The 19,818-nt window shown below is 41.8% G+C and overlaps 1 long non-coding RNA gene across 2 annotated transcripts in view; it reads right to left on the bottom strand.

Moving 5' to 3' along the window:
• The window catches only part of LOC109387060 (uncharacterized), a 45,668-nt gene extending 25,862 nt beyond the window's left edge, over positions 1-19,806 (bottom strand). Inside the window, exons 1-2 of one of the 2 annotated variants that reach the window (XR_002124896.1) lie at positions 19,602-19,806; positions 18,557-19,182 (exon numbers count right to left, since the gene is read on the bottom strand). This is a non-coding gene — a long non-coding RNA (uncharacterized LOC109387060). The remainder of the gene's footprint in view (positions 1-18,556; positions 19,183-19,601) is intronic. The other variant, XR_002124897.1, reaches the window with a different exon arrangement.
• Positions 19,807-19,818: the final 12 nt, after the last annotated feature.

The raw sequence follows: 19,818 nt of genomic DNA, 5'->3' as shown, positions 1-19,818 counted from the left end.
CGTCCTCCACAACTAGACTGAAGAACAAAAGGACAGCAACTTGTCTGTTCCCATCCCCCCAATTCCCCAGCACTGTTCCCATCCCCCCAATTCCCCAATAAAAATCTTTAAAAAAAATTCATACAACTCCTCATCACTGTCAAATGAAAGTAAAAAGTCTACAACCACTGAATAAGACACACCCAGTTTTTAGACCCCAAATTTTTTGAAAAAAGGTGCATCTTATACATGGGGAAATACAGTAATCAAATGTCCTATGTGGTGGATTATATTTCCATTTAAAATATTTGCTGCCTCTCCCTATACTATCCTTTTCAATAGGATTAGCCTTCCCTCCTCCACTGAACATAGGAGTGGCTATGGGACCTGCTTTGGCCATTGTAATGTGCCTGCAAGTAAACTTTAAAAGGCACTTTAAAAGGCAGCCTGTAATCCACCTATCTTTTCACCCTCTGCTACAAAAGGCCAGAGAGAGTGTTCCCATAACCGAGAGTGCTGGAGTGTCCTGTGATAGAAATGTAAATGCATAAGAAATAACCTTTAAAGTCATAAGCCATTAGCATTTTGGATTATTTGTTAGCACAGCTAACTTCCTCGAAGCTGACTATAATACCTGCTACCTCTAAGCATTTCTAAATTACTTGAACCTTATTGCTTTTTCATGTGTACTCATTCAGTCTCAATCTTATAAATGATGAGATGTTCTTAGAATTGTTCTTTAGGTTCAGACAGTAGCACTTGAATATGAACTGAAAAAAAAATGAAGCAAGACTTAAAACAATGGTACACATACTCTTGTATGAGGTCTGACAGGTAAGTTCATGAACTCTTCCTAGAAAAAGTACATACCTCATTGCTGAATACCACTATGATCACCTTCAAAATACTCCCCTTGAGGGATGGCCGAGTGGCTCAGTTGGTTAAGAGCTCACTCAAGAGTTTGAGCTCTGAGCAACAGCAGTTCGATGCCCGGCCCCAGCCTGAGCTGAGCTGCCCAAAGGTGGCAGGATGGCTCAGCTAAAAAACAAACAAAAAAAACCACACACAAATACTCCCCTTGAGAAGCTATGCACCAACACCAGTGCCTAGTCCACCCTTCAAAGCAATTTTGGAACTCTTTTTCTGGAATGGCCATCAGAGCTATCGTCGTATTACCCTTGATGTCCTGAATGTCATTAAAATGTCTTCCTTTCAACATTTCCTTTATGTTTGAGTAAAGAAAAAAAGTCATTGGGGGCCAGATCAGGTGAGTAGGGAGGGTGTTCCAATACAGTTATTTGTTTACTGGCTAAAAACTCCCTCACAGACAGTGCCATGTGAGCTGGTGCATTGTTGTGATGCAAAAGCCATGTTGGTGAAAATTTCAGGTCATTTAACTTTTTCAAGCAACCTTTTCACCACTTCCAAATAGTAAGCTTGGTTAACTGTTTGTCCAGTTGGTACAAATTCATAATGAATAATCCCTCTGATATCAAAAAAAGTTAGCAACATTGTTGGAACAAGTTCTCAAACTTAATTGTCAGACTTCGTGTGTTCGTGTGTATATGTGTGGATATATATATATATATATATATATATATATATATATATATATTGGTTACAGAATTGAAATGTCCATGGTTTTGACAAAATAAAATGTAATTGTTTGCTGAGCTATGCAGGACATGTTATAACTGGAGACCAGACCGGCCTCTGGGAAGGTGTCAGGAATGGGGGATGTTGTGGGCACGTGGGTGAGACAAATAGTGTGCAGGTTCTCATGGGAGGAAAACCCAGCAGGCAAGGCACTGCCTGGAGAGTCAGGGGACAGTGATTTGCAACAGGGAGGTTTGGAAAGGTGTGATCAGGCGGAAGTCCTGGCAGCTGGGTAGGGAATGAACATGGAGCAGGGAACAGGGAGGTAGACAGAGTAAGGGTGTAGTCAGCTGAAATCAGGGCTTCGCTTATAGGTAGATCTAGATGTTCAAAAGATGGCTTCAAGTATCTGTTTCTTTCCATCTTTCACCTCTACCTTCCTCCATATTAGCTTCATTCTTGGGTCAACTCTTCCATGAGGGGCAATATGGCAGCCCCCAGTTTAGTGAGCCCCAAACTGGGTCTCATTGGTCTGGCATGGGAAGGTTAATCTATAGCCTGAGATGCCCTGTTTGGCCAGGACTGGACCATATGCCCATCTCTAGAGACAGGATGAGGTTCCAGCTACCTGAATCACAAATGTTCCCCCAAAAGGAAATGGGGGCACTGTTACCAGCAGCAAGGGAGGTAATGAGGACGAGGCAGAAAAAATTCAATCTGTCTACTGTAGACTTGATGACAACTTCTCCTATTGTGAACCAGCAATCTAGCAGGGAAGGGAACTCACACACTGGATTTTTTTCCCCTGAAAGGAGATATTTTTCTCAAATGAATAAAGCAACTAATTTTATTCCAAAGTGTTTGAAGCAAGCAAGGTGTCTGTCCCTTTTAGAGAAAATATCAGAGAGGAACTCAGTGTTATTAGACCTCAAGTCTAATTGCAGACTAAGGAACCTGTGCTTTCTACTGCAAGGTTGCCTGTTAATAACATTTTTCCACTAGATATGTTAAACCTACATACTTATTAACCTTGCTTTGAATTTAGTTTTCATGGAAGCTATATTTTCTGCAGATACATAGTGTAATGAGAAAAATGCTGGCAATCTCTTATCCCTTTAAATCAATTACTAAAGGCTGGAATCGGAGCCATTTGCTACAAAGAGTTCTCAAAATATCACAGCGAAAAGCAGGTCAGTCTTCATTATGACTTCTATTGACTCACTTGTGATTCTACACCAAGAAGATGCATATCAAGTCTCTTTATTGAAACAGGTTTTGGATTCTGTGGTGTCTTTCTATTTATAGCCCATATTTTCACTTATTTATTATCATGTAACAATTTCAGAGTAAGGAAGTTCATAAGTAAAGATGCTTCTCCATTGACCTGTTTCCTCTACCTGAAGAAAGCTTCCTCTGCTCGTCCTCCAAGTATAATTAGACTCCTTTTCTTGATGTTGTGTTTGTGTTCTGTGTTGGTATGATGCCTTACATATATTGAGTGTTTAATAAATGCCACTAATTAATGACTCAGCACGGGATCCACATGTTCTGCCTTATGCCAACATTCACTAAAGCACATGGAGTCCTTGCTGAGACAACTTGGAACTTTGCCAAGATCTAGATATTTGGGGTGTTTTATCAGAAATTTGGGAAATTCCAAAAATGAGATTTGTTTAATGTGGCTTCTTTTTTAAAATCGAAACATGACAGCTATATTTATTTGTTAACCCTCACAATATAAAGTGGAGCATAATTAATAAAATGAAGTTTATTTAGGAAGACTATTAAACTCTTTCTAGTTGTTGACAGCCTCAACCCCCAAGATTTCAACATCTGACTGCGCAGAGAAGTATCTCTGATGTGTATAATCCATATATAACTTGTGTGATCATGCAGTTCAAGCAATTTCTGCCCTTTCTCACTTCACATTTCCTCCTCTGCAGGGCTGATAAAATAACAAGTGTATTTGTTGTTTTCAGACCATTGTAGAAAACAGAACCAGCCAGAAAGTTAGACTCTTGCCCCTGCAGCTTACTGACTATTGTGAAGGTGATTTATGTGGATGGAAAGGCTACCATCACACATAGCATTCAGAAACTGAAAAACTGAAGGGCATGGAGGGTTTATCTGTGTCAGTCCCTTCCTGTGGTAGCTTGTAGAAAACCTGTTAGACGTCAGAATGGAAAGAGAGAGAAGGGAGGAGAGGGATTGGCTGAATACCATGGCCAGATGTCCAGAAGCCAAATCCTAATAGCCTTTTCAACTGATGTCCCTGAATTCCTTGAGCTATTCATGAAATTCTTATAACCTTGAATATCTGTTTATGTCATCAGTGTCAGTTCAAATCATGGATTCCACAGACAACTTGATAAACGATGTTCAATTTTATCTCAGACAAATGCATTCTGGTTCGACCAATTGTTTCGTTTATGTGAGCACTTTGGGACTGTGTCCATAGATATATTTCTAGTTAAAATTTTAGTTTTCAAAGTGTTGCTTGACCAATTTTCACAAGTTTGTGCTTTGGATATCATCTGGATTTTGCCCAGACCCCTCCTTCCAACAGGCACACAAACAGACCTGAGTTTAAAAATGTTATGTATTTGGTTACTTGATCTTTTCTTATCACAGGCAACTAACTACTGTATCCAGATAAGTCCCTACTGACATTGTTGTGGGGCCTGCCAAAGAACCTGTCTAATGTCACATTATCACAGCAAAACTGATGACCAGCCCAACTGAAAGTCCTCCTTCACTTGAGGCTCTAACAGCATGTTGACTCTTGGCATTTACAGTTGTTTGCTTATTGAACCGTGTCAGGTTTCTATGGCTCCGAGTGCTGGCTCGCGTTATAGTCAAGTGGAAGCAAGAAAATGCAGGCAAGTCTTTCATGGAAAGATAGGCCTGCTGCAATGTCAGGTTTCTTGGTAAATGAACAGAGAAAAGGGAGATGTAATCTCCCTTGACTTCTCCAAGATTTTGACAGAAGGAAGTTGTGGATGGGGATGTGCGCAGGTCATGTTAGAACTGGCGATCAGACCTGCCTCTGCCTCTGGGAAGTCAGTGGGTGGGGTGCTGCTGGTAGAAGGGAAGGGAAGAGGATAGTGTGCAGGCATCGTGCGGAGGGGGTGTGGTGAGAGAGGAGGGGAGGAGAGGGAGCAGAGGGGCACAGCACCTGGGTGTCTAGGGACAGGAAGGTGGCAATCCGGACAAGTAACCTGCACTCGGAAAGTTAGGTAAGGTATGACCAAGTGAATGTCCTCTCAGGTTTGGGCTAAGCCTAACCAGATATGGTGGGAAGGAATGAGGTAGTCGGGATCAAGAGCCCTAGTCAACCAAAGTCATGGCACCATCTGGGACTAAGGGGTAGACCCCAGTCTTGGGGGATGGAGAATATAAGGAGAGCTGTAAGGCAGACAAGGCCTTACTTACAGTGATTAAATCCTGAAGCAATCTGATCACAACAGTGACTTTATCACAGAAGAGTGAAGAAAAGGGAGCCAATATTCATTGATGGCCTCCCATATGCATGTCAGACATGGAGCTGGGCTACAGATTTCATTCACGTAGTCATTCAACAAGTTTTAATTGAGTACCTACTATGTGCCAGTCACTGCTCTAGGCACAGGGGATAGAGCAGTGAAGAAAAAGAAATCCTTGCCCCCTTGGATCTTACATCATCATAAGGGAGACAGAAAACAAACAAAATAAATGAACTTTACACTAGATTAGAGGATAATAAGTGTCCTGGTGAAAAACAAAGCAAGGTAGAGAGATGGGGAGTGGAGGATTAAAATTTTAAATGAGGCCAGGGAAAACCTCACTGAGAAGGTGACCTTTGGACAAATCCTTGAGGGAGTGAGCAATCCAGATACCCGTAAGAAAAACATTCCAGGCAGAGGAAATAACAGGAACAGAAGTTGTGTTGTGAAGTAGTAGAGTGCCTGGTATATTCAAGAACAGACAAGAGACCAGAATGGCTGTATTCCTATAAGTGAGGGGCAGAACCGAAGGAAATGAGGGAAGCAGCAGGCTAGGGTACAGGTCAAGATATCATTATTAGGCCAGTGGTTCTCAACTGCAGTCATTTTGCTTCCCAGGGGACAGCTGGCGATGCCTGGAGACATTTTTGGTTACCACAGTTGGGGGCTGTTTGTTCCAATTTAGACTTTAAACAATTGAAACTGGAGTCTTTACGTACACAGGGAGCTCCCATCCAGGCAAATGGATGGCCAGCACATTGGACAGAGGCACGAGATTTCAGACTGGTCACTGTAAATCGAAGTAGTCAGAAACAAACAGATATGAAGTTGTCTTGTAAAGCCTATTCATGAAATATAATATATATAAAGAACTGTGTACATGTCAACTGTACACATCGATGAATTTTCAAAAGCAAAACACCAGGTAACGAGCACCCAGATCAAAAACAGAACGTCATCAGTACCCTGAAAGCCCCATGCCACCTCCTCTAAATGCTACTCTTCCAAGAGTAGCCATTATCCTGATTTTTAATACCATAAATTAGTTTTGCCGGTTTTTGAACTTCTTATGATGGAATCCCATAGCATGCACTTCCCTCAACATTATGTTAGCAACATTCATCCATATTGTGTAAAGTTGTAGACCTTTCATTGTCACTGTTGCATAATAGGTCATTGTGTAAATATAAAACAGTTGATCTAGTCTACTTGGCTAGGCATTTGGATAGGTTCCAGTTTGGGGTTATTATGACTCGTGCTGCTGTGAAAGTTCCAGTGCATCTCTTTTTGTGAAGACATGTACACATCTTCTTGGGTGTACATCTAGGAATGGAATTGCAGAGTGTAGGAGAGAAAAGAAATCATCATAAAATGAAATGTAGTTTCTTCTAGCTAGAGCAGGGAACAATTCGTATAGAGGTAATAGGGAAGGTTTGGATAGGTTCAACAATGAAAGAAAAACTCCAGAGCTTAGGCTAGAAAAGGCTGCGGTGGCAAGGATGTGTGGTTTAAGCTAAGGAGGACAATAGTGTATTTGGATAGGCAGCTTGCAGAAGCCAGTGCAGCAGTGTGAGGTTGTAAAGGGCTTGGATAGGAGTCAAAAAGCCCTGAGTTTGAATCTTGCTCCGGCAAAGGTGACTGTGTGACTGGGATGCACGGCTCAAAGCTTTGGCTTTCCATTGCAGGCAGTGTAGGTTGTTGAAAAGATTAAATTCATTCATTCAACAACCGCTGACGGAATACATACCTATGCGCGGGGTACTAGGGAATTCAGTAGTGAATGAGAAAAAAGGACCCTTGTCATCACTGATTTTACCAGGAAAGAATACAATGAACAATGGTCATTGAATCACAATTGTGGTAAGTGCAATGAAGGGATATAACCTAGGCTGGGGGTCAGGGAAGCTTCGTTAAGGCCAAGTAGACATGAGCCATGCCAAGAGGTGGAGTGAGAAATCCCAGACAGATGACACAGCATGAGGGAAGTCTAAGGAGGGTGAGGAGCTCGGCCTGCGTGAGGAAGACATGGTGAGTGTGCGAACGGAAAGCAGATGGAAGAACAGCAGGGAGGGCGATGCAAAGGGCAGGCAAGGCCTTTCAGTGATGAGCTTTACCTTAACTGATTTTCAAGCATTTTAAACTGAGCACAAAGAGAGAGCTGGGAATAGAGTAGGGACGGTGACAGAATCGGGTGAGTGCAAAAACAGAGATTGATTTGTGAATTTTCATTTCAGCATTCATCCATGAATTCATTTACATTTATGGGATGTCAGACTACTAAGTGATTCTGGTGGTGCCTGAAATGATTTGGGTATCAATAGCTATTGAATGGATGGATACATAACTAGTAATATATGAGGCTAACACAACTTGAAACAATTCTGTTTATGATGAATTCACTTTGCTCTGATATTAACTTGGTTCTTTATGTAGACTTCCATTCTAGGAACAGTACCTAATATTTGTTGTGTTACTGTGCACCAACTTCCAATCTAAGCAGTAGGTGGCAGGTGTATTCTCTCATTTATTCCTCATCGTAACCCAGGGAGGCAGGTTTTAGTAGAGTCTCCCTGTTACTGATGGGAAAGTAGACACTGCAAGGCACACTGACCCACGCGCCTGAGGTCACAGTAAGCATAGAGCCAGGATTCACACTCAGGCCGTCCGATTCCAACCCACAAGCTCTCAGGGACCACTCTTCACGCCTCCAGAAAGAGGTCACAAGCAAGTCAACAAAAACATCTGGTTGGTTTGGTTGCTCCACTTCTCAACTTAAATGAATAAATTGACATCGTGCCTTACACATGACTCTTGTGAGCTGATTAGCATGACTCCATTCTCTAGGGCTTCATCCCCTCCCAGCAGACTAAGAAGGCTGAGTGCCTACAAATCCAGCTGTGGATCAATGACGACCTCAGGAGGATGACAGGAGTAGAGATGGGGCAGGCACACAGGGTCCAAATCGCGCAGGTTTTGAAGACCATGGGGGGTGTTTTTTTTTATTGTTTTCTTGGTGCAGATCTGATTGGTTAGGAGGGGAATGCAACAGTCCTGATGAGAGATGCTGGCCACTTAGACCAACTAGGGTGATAGCAGTTAAAATAGAAATGAAATAAGAGATTCTAAGTAAAAGTCCTTACAAAATGCTTGGAACATAGTGGGCATATTGTGGCTATTGTTGTTGTTAAGAAGAAAGCCAAGTTCATTTCAATGTAGCAGGCCAAATTTCATGGACTGGAAACTTCTTCCTAAAGCATGGTGTTGAGAAAGACTCCAAGCCTCTTTGAGACCTGTGTGGAGCATTATGATGGACGAGAGACGTCTGCCATGAGCTCTGGATAAGCAGCTGATAGCACACATGCTGAGGGGTGCTTTGATAATGATTTTCAAGTAAAGACGAGATTCTTATACAGATGATTTTGTCATTTTTCTCAATATAACAATATTAAAATATCTGAAATATGATATAAAGGATAGGTAGGCTAACACTATAAAAGGATGTTTTCATTAGGAAAAAAGCAAGGTCCGATGGAAGGTGGATTATAACAATGTACTGAATTGACCTTGGGTTCGGAAATATTAGTGGACAATACACTGCACATGAAGCGTTGTGCAGGCAAGTTATTGGTAGTTTGAGTTAGGTCAAGTACTTTATCCCCCTTGTAGAGATCCATAATGGAGATTAGCATGTTAAACGTTCAGAAAAGCAAGTACCTTAAAGGAACCTCTTCAATGTTGTTGTACCCAGAGTTTTCCAAATTGACTTAATTCTGGAATTTTTTTTTTTACCTAACACTTATTCATCTCTCATAGAAGTATCTGCATTCATATTGTGTGACAATAACATGGTGCTGTGCTACCAAATTGGTAATGTCTTCATTTTTGGTGCTGGCTTTTGTAGAGTTCAATCAGTGGAAGAAAGGGCAAGAGGAAGGAAGAGACCAGCACACAGTATTTGTTTGTTTTTAGAGAACCATTCTTGCTTAACGATAATTGGTCATATATATGGCGGCTTTGCTCTGAATCCAATCGCTGATTCCGTGACTGACAATATGCAATCTTTGGCTGATGAAGTTCAAACCTAAGCATGCCCTCACGTTCTGAAGTTGCTTGAATTTGGACTACCCGGCAGACACGCAGATTGCACAGATGGGGGCCCATTGCAGAACACTAGGGCTTATTCATTTTAAAATGATTTCAAATTCACTTGCAATTTTCAGTTCAGTGCTTAGTACATGAAAGACGCTCCACAAATATCTTGTGAGGACATGAATGAATATATAACTGAATGAATAATTATGGTCACTATTTGTTCTCACAACAGAAGGTAATTATGAAACCAAGTAGGTTATTTGTGCCAAACCTAGGAGAAATTTTAAATAAAACAATGAGTCTGAGAAATAAACAAGATTTCCTTCTTTTTAAATTTTTTTTTGTTCTGTGGAGATCTAGCTACTTAGATTAGCTTTTGTTTGAATTATACACGCTGAAAAAATTTGCGCCTTTGGGCAAAAACTGGATAATGTTATTGAGTAACTTTGTCCTTTAATAACTTGGATAAGTTTGTGGGCATTAGACAAGTCACATAATCTCCTTGTTTTCCTGTCTGCTGGACTAGGTGATCTCTAAAGTCCCTTTCAGTTCAAAAATATCTGTGAATCTATTCACTTATAAATGTGATGCTTTGTGCTTGCTTTTTCCTTGCAATATTGGAAAAGTGTATAATTTTCATCAAAAAAACAGTCTGAGGCCAGATTGCCAAGGCCCCAGGAAAGCAAAGAATTCCAATGTTTTGCAAGAATATCTTCTCATTAAAGGGATGCTCATAGGAGGAAAACAAGAGCTCTATTAACAGGTTCCCTACACAAGAGCCGTATGAAGTCTCCTTCACTGAGTACCTGGATCTTGAGGAGAGCAGCCTCCTCTGCAGCAGACTTGATGGGCATGGATGAACACTGGTCGACACAGACACTGGTGACACAGGCAGGTCCCCTAATCATCTCTACAAGTCACACTTATATGTGCTTATTAAGTGGTAGCCACGGTTCTAAATGTTCTATTTATACTAATGCATTTAATCCCGACAGTAACCCTATGAAGTAGGTGTTGTTATTATCCCTATTTTACAGATGGGCAAACTGAGGCATACTATGTTAAATTTACCCATGGTTATGAACCTAGGAAGTGGTGGAGCCAGATTTGCATCTAGGTAGTATGGTTCCAGATGCCTTGTTCTCAACTACTCTGGTATACTGCCATCTCAGGATATTGTCTAGCCATTGATGAAAGCTGAAATAGACCAAGTCATCTAACATTTATGGGAGCTCACTATGCTAAATGCCGTTAGGGACTGAGGGCGGGGGGAGGAGGGGTGAAATGATGGGGACCTCATTGCTGCTTTTGCCCAGGTAACAAATAAGCAGAATAAAAGAACAAACTCCAGGCAGAATGAAAGGAGCACTAGAATAGAGGTTCTGAGGAGAGAGGAAGGTAGAATTTGAGCTAGCCTCTAAGGATAGGATTTTGATTGACAGGATTTCTGGAGGAGAGCATTTCAGGAGAGCAGCAGCACAGTGTGCGACATAGGTGTGTCTGCCCAGATTGTGAGACATGCAGTGGGGAGGTGATGTTTGGCTCTTAGAACGTTCTGAATGCTATGCTAAGGTGTCTAAATGTAATAGGTAATAAGGAGAAATCTGGATTTTACTCTAGTAGAATTATTGAGATAGCATGATGGGCTGTTGCCTAAGCAGGGGAAATGAGAAATTAAATCAGGGCAGTTTCAGAGACAAATGAAAAAAGGGATGGTGTAGTGGTGGTTGTGATATGGTGCCCAGACTCTTGAAGAATAAAAGTCTTATCCAAGTCACTGGGGCTGCTGCCAACAGAGTCCTCAGCTGTCAAGCCCCTTTACCCAAGGTCATGCTCTCTTCCTGGGGTGGTTGGCTGGCGTCCAATGGCTGATTATTGTGGGGGTTTAAAGACCCCTACCTCTCACCACATCTCAGGACAGCTCTGAAGGGTCATCACAGCTTTAGAACACCCAGGATTGCCATTGAACGCTCTCTACCCAAGCCTGCTTCTTCCCTTCCCTCCAAAAGGCTGCTGTCCCAATAGCACTCCTTAAAAAACCACCTCTGTAGGGCCTGCCGAGTGGCTCAGTTGGTTAAGAGCTCGCTCAAGAGTTTGAGCTCTGAGCAACAGCGGTTCGAGTCCAGCCCGAGCTGAGCAGCCTCTGAGCTGCCAACAGGTAGCAGGATGGCTCAGCTAAAAAAAAACAAACAAAAAAAAACCAAACCACCTCTGTGATAATCTCTCTTAGATTCTGCCTCCTAGGAAACTCAGTGGCTGTATGATGCATTGTAGAAACAAAACCCACAGCTGGGCATCTATCTGTACAGGAATGTGGCAAGAGAAAGAGAGGGATAAGTCAAGAAGAAGCCTATCCAAGGAAGCTAGGATGATGATGGTCTAAAGCTAGTATGATTTCTACCCTAGACAACTGTAATAGGTCCCTCAATGGTTTCCCTGGTTCTCTTCTTGACCCAAATAAGCTGTTGTTCATGCATAGGCCAGAGGGATCACATACAGAAGAAAATCCAAAGTCTTTATCATACCTACAGTGCTCCACCTAATCTGGCCCCAGGTACCTCTCTGACCGCCACGCTCCCCAGGCTCCAGTCACCTGGCCTCCTGGAAGTCCTGGAACATGTCAGTCTTGTACCTGTTAGTCCCCCAGATATTCCCAAGGCCCCATCTCTCATTACATTTAGGCCTCTCTGCTCAAAAACTCCTTCTCAGGGAGGCCTTTCCAATGCCATTTAAAATAGCAGTCCCTATTATTCTCAGTCCCTTAAACCCGTTTTGTTTTTCAAAAGCACTTATTTCAAGTTTGACATTGACATTATATTATTTACTTGTTGATATTTTCACTGTTTTTCTCTCTAGAATGAGAGCTCTGTGAGGGCAAGAACTGTGTGTGCTTCACTGTCATATCCCTGGTCAGGGACATAATTTGTGCATAACTTAATGAAAACTGGGGACATAGGAGAAGTGTACCTTCAGCAGAAAATACGAGTTTCACTTTGAAAATGTTGAACCTGAACCGCCTTTCGAACTGTCATATCAGAAGCTGAGAAGACAGTGACCAGTTCAGATTTCCAGGTAAAGACAGAGCAGAGGAAATTTCTCAGAGTGTCCAGTACCCTGGGAAGTGTACTGCATGGGGGAGAAAGAGCTAGAACCACAGCTCTCAAGTTGCTCTGGGAAATATTAGTCTCATGAGAGGCTTTTTTAAAAAAAGAAGCATGGTTGTATGTTTCCAATGGAATGGAACACAATTCAAATAGGTTTAATACAAGAAAAATAAATAAATAAGCAAAGAAAGGAAGAATGACAGAGATAGAGATAGAGATGAGAGAGAGAGAGACAGGCAGATAGAGTCAGAGATCTATATACGTACATGTATGTATGTATGTATGTATGTATGTATGTATGTATGTATGTAGAGAGGATGCACAGAAGGAGAGTGGGAGGAGAAGGCTTTATGGGCTTATGCATCTGCAAAGTCCAGAGGTTCAAGCTGGACTGGATTCAGGGACTCAAACAGTGATACCAGAGCCGGGTCTCGCCTCCTCTCTCAGCTTTGCTCTTCCCTTCTCTGAGGCAACTGCTTTCTCAGCCAGGCTCTTTCAAAATGGAACACATGGCAAGTAGATCACCAGAACTACTTCCAATTCCTTCCTTTCGGCAAACCCAGATAAAAACGTGACTCTTCCACAACAGTTCCAAAAATATTCAAGGATTTTGCTCTAAGGGGCTGGCCTGGCTTGAGTCATATGCTCAGAGGGATAAGTGGTCTGATTCACGTTGCCTGGGATATATTGGATATGCTGAGCTGGAGGTTCCCCGGAGATGGCTGTGTGTGTGTCTCTTCCCAACTCCGCTTTCCGTGATTTCACCTTGGTAGCTTGAAATTGGCCATGGTGGGAGTGTCTGCACCATGGAAATAGGTAAATGCTGTAAACCAGAGCTATTTTTCTTAGGAGAATTGGTTATTAAACACTAACAAGCACATCACTAGTCATATGGCCATTTCTAAAGCCAGGAAATGGGGGACAAACCCACCAGAACTCAAGAACTCAGAATGGGGGAAGGGTGGAGCCTCAAAGGGCAATGAGGATATTGTTACTAAAAGAATGAATATTGGGCAGTGTCTTCTACACTGTATATTGTTTCATTATCACATCACATCACATCACATCATACATAATTGGAGATCCATAATGAATTAACAGCCCTAAAATGGGCTGAAACCTAAAAGCTGTTGGGGTTTATTGTCACCCAAAAACTTCTTTGATTAGGGAAGTCCTGTTTTTTATTTTTATTTTTTTTATAAAATTCTGACTAACTTCCCAGCATTTTTGGAAACTAGTGAACTAGAGTATAGAGACACAAGATAAGGGAACTAAGAACACAAATATTATTAATACGTAGATCTGTTGCCTGTGATAGTGGCTGGGGAAAAAATATTCATTTATATTCCCATCTCCCTTCAATAGCAATTAGAAAATATGTAAAATAAAGTGTTAATTTTAAAACAACTGATATGTCTGCATACTTTCATTTTGACTTTTAGGCACTAAAAAGGTTTTAAAATTAAAGAAATTTTCTATATCTTTTCTGCTGATTATTATATGTTAATTCATAATATTTTATGAGCTGTAATTAACCTTGGGCCTTTGAGAAATCAAATGTTAAGGTTTTAAATATTTAGGTCTAAACCTAATCTAGTGCCATAATAGGAACAAAAAATGAAAAACAGAGAGTAATAGAAAACTATTTATAGTTAATAGAAAATTAATTTTAAAGCAGTTTTTCTTTCTTTTGGCAATTCAGGCTAATATTGTACATTCTGACCATGTTTTGAAAGGGTTTTACAATGTAAACTTTATAAATATAAAGGCTCTATTTGGTTTCCTCATTGTTGTATCCTTAGCATTTGTGTGTAGTTAAGTACTCAATACATACTTGTTGAATATGAATTTAAAAATCTAATAATGATGACATGATGTTTTTATTCCGCCTTATGATTCCTCATAAACCTGCCCATCATACCTCCCTTCAGGTAGGAATTGATCTTTTCTCCACAGCCCTGATCACAATTCCCCAAAGCCATCGGAAAAGGTTTATGCTTATTCATGATGTCTCGCCCTCTCTTCTTGGCCTGCATTGCAAAATTAGCTAGGGTTGTATTTTTACCATTCGCAGGAAAGGAATCTTCATTGCTCAATCTTCACTGATAGCTGTTATACTGAAAACTACAGAATATTAACATTCTTTGTCTTTAAATGAACTTTTTTATTTTCTCAAGATGGACAATGTATTGCAAATCCAGGGCTCATAAACAGAGTATAATTCTGAGAAAGCCCTAACTAAGCTGCTGTGTGTAGACACAAGGCATAAGGAAAAAGAAAACCCTCTCTAAATCCAGGGGAAGTATCTGGGGGTGCTCCTGACTGTTGGGGGCTTTGAATATAAAGATACTTTCATATTGAAGGAAGCAGTCACCCAACAGAGATAAATAAGTGGTAGTGTGACAATCCGATCATGGGGTCTCAATGCAGAGGGGAGAAGCTTGAGGACAGTGTGGGAGCCAGGTGCCACAGAGACACAGTGCTATGCAGTATGGCAGAACTCAAGCAATACCCATAAGAGACAGCAAATCATCTATCTCCACTAATAATGAAATCCGAAACAGGGATGTGAAGAGAAAGGGTTACCAGAGGCAAAGCAGAGTAGCACATTAGACTCAGGAGAGATTGGAGAGCACGCCTTTGGGCTGGGAAGGGCTTTGTGTAGGTAGCTCTTGGTCAAAACCCAGCTTTGTCAAAGCCTCACCTACAGTGGTAGCGAGCTGTAGGCAGGATCCCAGTGAAGCTTCTGAAACTAGAAGTGGTGAAAGGTTTAGTGGCCGCACTGACAGGGGAATGCAGAGTCCAGTCATTAGAAGTGTGGGTTTTGGACCCAGACTGAGGTGGTTTGAATCGCGCTCTTGTCAGTCTCTGTGTGGCCTCCTGTGAAAAATGAGGAAGGCAACCCTCCCTGCAACTCACAAAGATGCTGAGAGGACAGAACGAGTTGTTGGTCCACATTCCCCAGCATGCTGGGGGTGCTCAGTACGTGCTCACTGCTGTCACCTACCAACTAGGTATTCTGAACCCCACATCTAGTCAATGCCTTCTAAATCACTATGACTCTGGAATTAGACTGGTATGTTCAGTCTGCTGTTTTACTTCTTCAAGCTTTGGTCTCGTTATCTGTAAAGTGGGACTAATACCGGTAACACATACAAAATACCTAGCAGTGAGACTATTTATGTGAATAACCCATTAGTATCAATCTCCCCACTGGGAGGTCACATGTACGATTGTCTTTCCTAGGGTTAAAAAAAAAAATCTAGTGCATTTAACTTAATTTGTCTAGTCCAGATTAGGCCTACCTAGGTATGTAGGATGGGGTCCTATGAACACTCGAGTTTGCATTGAATGGTACCTTAATTTACTTAGGTAGTGTTAAGGTTACTGTCAGCTCTTTGAGCATAAGCTTCTGTGATTAAACAAAATAGCCAGAAACCCAGGCTTTCTTGGGCATGTCTCAGAAAGAACCTCAGAGCTGCAGGCTTTCTCTTTGAGACTGATGTCCTCAGTTACTTTAAGTTCCAGCAGGGAAATCAACAGGAACGTCTCTGTTGACCATAGCTGCCATAGTGATGGTGCTTTTGTTTTCCGAAAGGAGACTCATACTCAGGGTACCAGATTAGGCACCCAAAGGAAACCCTGGGGACATTGTTGTTTTTGAAATGAATTATTTAACGGACTCATTATTTTTCAGCTACCTTATGTGTTAGAGACCTTAAATTAACCCTGTTGGCAAATGTGTAACCATTGAAAAATTTTCACAGTCAGGAGCTGGAAACAAGACCTCACTCTCTTTTGGTGTTCGATTTTTTTACGTTACCAGCCATTGAAGGCTGTGGGTTAAGTGCACTAGTTAGGAGAATATATTCAAAGATTTAAGGAATTTGGGTCCAATTTCGAACCATTCCACTAGCTCTGGTTTGACCTCAGTTCAATTCCTTAATCTTTTGGCCTCTTTCTCCATCTGTGCCAGATGCCTTCGGCAACACACTGAGTGCAGTAGCTGCAGGAATAAATTAAATAATGGGCTTAATATCACCACTGAGAACGGAGTAAATTGCTCTTTTGTGGCATCCATTAGCTCAACTGAGAATATTAGCACAGGATTCTGGGTCTATGATGGACTATATGGAATAAGGTAGCAACAATTTTAATGTCTTGCTTTGCCCCTAAATGACTCTAGACAGCAGATAAAGAATACAGAGGAAGAGAAAAGCAGGAACAGAGGCGAGGGCTCAGTAAGTCAAAAGAAGAGATAAAAGGTGAAGGGATGGAGGACCCTATGATAAGATGGGAGGGATGAGTGGAGACATATGCAGAAAGAGAAGATAAGCGTGGAAGAAAAACTAGAGGATTGCTGAGAGGAAGAGCAAGGATGTGAAATGAAGGTTCTAATCAGACAGAAGTTTGTTGGGGTCAAATGGGAGGGATGGAGAAGAGGGCGGAGCCGAGGGGCAGGCAGGGTTTCTTCCAGAAAGAGAGGGTTTGTGAGCGGGTCCGCTTGGTCCTTTCAGTGGCTCTCTCCACATTCCTGGTATTCCCCCTCCTCAACCCTAGGTTTCTGACTCTGAGAATTCGCTTTAACAGCTTAAGGTATTAGCCTCTCAAAACTATAAGAAATTGAACAAGATTCTTGAGGTGACAGGTCTTAAAGACCCAAGGAGTTAAATAAATGTTAGTCTGTTGGGGGAAAGGGCCCTTACTCAGTGTTCCTCAAATGAAACAATTAAGTGGCAGTCATGCAAGACGGGAAATGATAGGCAAACAACAAAATGAATAAAAGAGAACAAAACATTTTTATGGGCATCTTAGTGACACCTGTTTATTCCACATAATCCTCTAAGCTTTACCCACTAAGGATAACGGGATAGTATGGCCACCTCACCACCTCACCTAGCCTCAAAGCAGGCTCATATATCTGCTTTCACAGATTTAGAAACGGTAGTAGAAATGGTAATAAAGATAACACTCACAGCGAATATTTACTGCTTACATTGTATCAGGTGCATACACCATGCATTCTTCCAAAAGGGATTTGAGGTGGTTTGCAATAAAAGACAAACTATAAGAGGGGAGGAAAACATATACATACACACCTTAGCTGAGTAAAACTATAGCAAATTTAATACAGCAGTTAAGTGCTTTTACAGAAATGAACTCCTTTGTTCTCTCCACCACCCTATGAAGTAGGTACTTTCAATAACCCCTTTTTATGGAGAAGAAAACTGGGAACACCAAGATTTGATATTATATCCTTGTCTTGCCTTCAAGGTATTAAAGACAAACAAACAAATAAATACACCAATACTCTGTAGGAGTCTCGCTACTTACTTTTAACAATAGCAACTTGAAAGCTCTTCAACAGAAAAAAAAAATTAGCTCTGCTTGCCACCAAAAGATGGCCCAAACTGTTGTCGTGTAGTGTCTCTCTTAACTTAGACTTCTGAATAGCCTCATATAAAGACACTTGTGACACATTCTTCTCAGAGCCTGGGCTGGGAAAGACTTTCCTTTAAGTAAATTGTATGATTTCTTCCACTTGGCAATGAGAATTATGAAAATCTTAATTTCCCCTATTTCACTTGGCTATGAGGAAGCTTGGAGCTAAGTTTTGTGCTCAAATACTACTGTTAGTCTCAGCCAGGATTTTCCTTGATTTTTTTTCTTTTAACATTTGTCTTTCATTGCAAACCACCTTAAGTCTCTTTGGAAAAAGGCATAATATAAATAAACAAAGACAAACAAAATACAGTCCTCTTGGGGCCATGCTAGGGGTCTAATAATTTCAAAATACTTTACATAACACCCCTGAAATCTTTTTATCTGAGAGTATTCTAAACAGAATCCTAGGCAGATAGTATCATTCATGGTGTTTATCGAATTTTTCATGCCCCTCAAATGGCATTCCAAACCACTTTGGGTAGAGAACATAACATCTAGAGAAAATTAGCTGATTGCTCTCATATGTCTTCTTGTTGCAAGAATCTTATTAAAGTTTTGAATCTTGTCCAAAACTGTGCTCTAAAATAAACCAATTTAAATCTACAGTTATCAGTCAGGCTTAATGCGAAGAATAGTTTCACTCATTTCAACGATTCACTGGTTAATAACTATGCTTAACTTGTAGATTTGGTTCCAAAATTTCTTCCAGGAACAAAGCCATATCTCCGGTCCACTGATTGCTAAAACACTACACTACATGTTCTATCACCAATCCCAAGAAGCCTGCTTAAGGGTCAAGATGTGAGTAATTTAATAACAAAACCCCAGCATCTCACGTTAGCTGTTTTTGTGATTCACCTTTCAAAGAACAAAGCCTTTCATTTCCAGAATTTTCATTATAGGTGTGATTTTCTCTGCCTCCATTTAGTTGATTTTAGTAATTTAGCAGTTTGACGATAGTGACTTATTTTATTTCTTCACTCTATTCCTCAGAAGCATTTTCTTCTGGTGTTCAAAATATGCACATGGATAGAACTGGTCATCAGGACACACGGGTAAGAGAACATGTCTTACTGTGACACATGTTCATCTAGGAAGCCCAACGTACTGGCAGGTGTTTTGCTGCCCATTTTAGTTACTTTATCAACAGGGAAGTGTTATTTCAGAAAATAAGCTTCATTTTGCCAGTTTAGAAATTGCTTTGGCATTTCATCCACAGGTCTCTAAAAACACACTGGCCTTGGTGCTGGTGCATCAAATAAATCACAAACAAACAAACAAGATGGTTTCTCATGGAAGGTGCGTCTGCAGAGCCCTGTGGCTCTGCGTGCCAGGGGCTCCGTCTGGCACATTTCTAAACTTTGCAAAATTAATTGTGTCGAAGAGAACATCATCAAACGCGTCCGGCATAGAGCGTAAACATCTTCAAATCATGATTCTGTGCCATCAAACGCTCTCCAGCTAATTTCATTTGGTGCATTACTCTGGAAGAAAATCGAGGCCAAGTGAAACTGCGGAAATGGGAACAATGCAGGGAGGAAAAAATCTCACCCCATTAAGAGAGTCGTTTCTTCTCCGTACAAATAAGCCCACCACGCCTTGGAGGCACGACTATATGGCTCCAGGATATTCTTAGAATGCCCGGCGGGCCCTCTCGGGGTGAGAGAGCCCAGCACCAGGGAGGAGGAAGGGAGACTGACCGACTGCGCCCCAGCCCTAGGGGTATTTTAGGTAAACTCATAAAATCTTAGCAATCGCTCACTCCTCCGCCCCACTCCAAGGCACAGAATCCGGTTTTCATGTGTAATGACAGAGGAAGCTAAACCATGGCCCTACGTTTTCCTCTCCTCCAATGCACTGTTTGCAAAGTGCACGGACAGCATTTTGGGAGCCATTCTCCTACCCGCAGGGCCGCCGCGCACTAGGCCCGCCTTGCGTGGGGATTTGCACCGGCTCGGCCTCTTCGCTCTCCCTGGCTTCTCCATGACCTTCCGAGATTGGCCTCGGGACGGGACTCTCCGCGGAAGCACCGCTCTTGGCGCGGGAGCCTCGCGCGCCGCCGCGCTCCTCCGACTCCCAGGGGCCGCCTCGCGGGCGCGCGCGCCCGGGCCGGGGGGCGG

The sequence above is a fragment of the Hipposideros armiger genome, unplaced genomic scaffold (assembly GCF_001890085.2).
Source record: "Hipposideros armiger isolate ML-2016 unplaced genomic scaffold, ASM189008v1 scaffold_146, whole genome shotgun sequence".
Taxonomy (NCBI): domain Eukaryota; kingdom Metazoa; phylum Chordata; class Mammalia; order Chiroptera; family Hipposideridae; genus Hipposideros; species Hipposideros armiger.
This window is presented reverse-complemented; position numbering and strand designations above follow the sequence as displayed.